Source organism: Orycteropus afer, unplaced genomic scaffold, assembly GCF_000298275.1.
Source record: "Orycteropus afer afer isolate SDZICR_OR568_19922 unplaced genomic scaffold, OryAfe1.0 scaffold02177, whole genome shotgun sequence".
Classification (NCBI taxonomy): Eukaryota; Metazoa; Chordata; class Mammalia; order Tubulidentata; family Orycteropodidae; genus Orycteropus; species Orycteropus afer.
Genome location: NW_006923764.1, coordinates 10,735 through 13,240, shown reverse-complemented (window position 1 = coordinate 13,240; position 2,506 = coordinate 10,735).

Sequence of the window (2,506 nt, the reverse complement as noted above, 5' to 3'; positions counted from 1 at the left end):
TCACATACACATGGACTACAATTTACCACAATGCAACAGCTCCGCTCCCACCTCCTCCCAATAGTTACCTCTTCCCTGTGTCCATCCCTCCATTCCCTCCAGCCCCCTGAGCTGTCTCCCTGTGCATAAACAGCCCTTCTTTCTCCCATGATTGTTCTCTCCAAGGTATCTATCTACCTCAGGTAAACGTTCAACTCATACGCCCATCTTTTGCTGACTGGAAGCCACAGGTGTGAGTTCTATTCCAGACCCGAAGGGCAAGTAGGGGCCATAGTCTCAGTGATTCCACCAGGCTCTATAAGACCAGCAAACTTGGTCCCTTTTTTTTTTCCCCAAATGATTTTGAGTTTTATTCCATATTGTTCTCCCACCCTTTCTAGGATCTCCTACATAGATCCCCTTCAGAGTATTTGACAGTGGTAGCCAGGCACCATCTAGTTCATTTGGTCTCATAGTTGTTAGGCTGAGGATCTCATGGTGTACCAGTTGCTAGGACTAATTATTTCCATGAATCTTTGGTTTTCTTCATTCTTCTTTGCTCTGGACGAGGAGAGACCCATCATTGCTATATGGCTGCTTGCAAGCTTTTAAGATCCTGGTTGCTACTTGCCAAAGTAGGAGGTGGAACAATGTTTTGTGTAGTGTGTTATGCCAATTGAGCTTGATGTCCCTGTGGACTATGGTTGGCAAATGGATTTTTTAAAATGCAGATAGTAACAGTGTAGATTTAAACACTAGTAATAATTACAGATAATGATGTAGTAAATATTGTCATATTAATAAGAAAGAAAACCTAATTATATGCTGTTTATGAGACCCTAAATAACCATTTGTTCTTTGTAAGATATAATTTTGTAAGTTCACAAGATGATTAAGAGGACAAAAAATTATGTCAAGACATTGTGCAAACACTAAGCAAAAGAAAACTTTATTACTATACTATTATCAGACAAAGGGAACTAAGGAGAAAATGCTACTAGAGGTAAAGAAGTGCATTTCATAATGACAAAAAGGATCAATCTAGCAAGAAGATATAATTATTTTAATTTTGTAAGCATCTTATATAGATTCAAAGCATATAAAGGCAGAGTTGAAAGAACTGAAAGAAGAAATGAACAAATTTACTATCATTGTGGATATTGGAACACAACTTTGTTAGTAAATGACAAACCAAAAATCATTAGGACACAGACACATTGAATAACTTGAAATTATAGCCATATTCGGAGCACTGATCCTAACAAAGAGTGAATACAAGTTTTCTAATACACATGTAACATTTACTAAAAGAGTTCATACACAGTCATAATGAAAGTCTCAATACTTTCAAAATAATCAAAGAAAATCAAAATGATACAGAATATAGTTTTTGAGCAGGGTGGAATCTAACTAGAAATCAATAGCAGAAAAAAATGCTGAGTACTGTCCATTCGATTCTGACTCAAAGCATCCCCATGTGACAGAATAGAACTGCTACTAGGGTTTTCTGGGCTGTAAAGTTTATATAACATGTCATCAGGTCTTCCTCCCACACAGCTGCCAGGTGGGTTTAAACTACAACACTGTCATTTAGCAACCACACACTTAACAATTGCACCACCAGAGTTCCTTAGCAGAGTGACAGATATGGAGATAAAGTAACAGGCTTTAAATAATTTGGGTCAAAGAAAAAAAAATCACATTGTAAATCAGAATGTATTTTGAACATAATAACTGTAAAATATAATCTATCCAAATTCATGGGATTTAGGGAAAGCAATGCTAAAAGGACAATTTACATTGTCCTTTTATATTTTAGCATACATATTTTAGAAAATGTAATGTGTTAAAGAAATCAATGACTTAAATTTTCATTTTAAGGAGCAGGAAAGAGAACAACTTAAAAGAGGTTGAAAATAAAAGTAAAAGCAGAAAGCAATTACAAGGAAAAAATGAAGAAATTTTTTTTTTTGGTAACGGATTAAATTGATAAACTTTTTGCAGGTTTAGTCAAGAAAATAAGAGAAAAAATGAATTTCCTAGTCAGGAACATGAAAGGAGATGTATACTCCAGATCACTGTGTGAGGATAAAGATTTTTGCTTTGTTACGCCTAACCCCTTATTGTTAGAATGAAACTTCATAGTTTTAGTTATGATGCCATTTTTAAAAAACCTGGCTTCAAGCTTGTGTTATAACTAACTTCTAACTACAGCTATCATGTCTTGCTGCATCCTGTGATCTAAGACAGAGGCATCTATGTCAGTAAAGTCTTCTGGCCCAACTTTAGGACAGGTCACCTAGGCTTTGATAAACACCAACAAATTCTCTTAAAGATTACCTCACTATGGAGAGCTCACAGGAAACATTCCTTTCTTAATTACTCACTGCCCTATCTAACTTTTGGAAGATTGGTAACTAATCCTGCATGCATGCTGTATCTGTTTTTCCTTTAGCACAAGAACCCCTAATTCTAAGCACAGAACAGAGCTGGGAGTTCTGGTCGTGTAGTGCCTAAGGCATTTGAC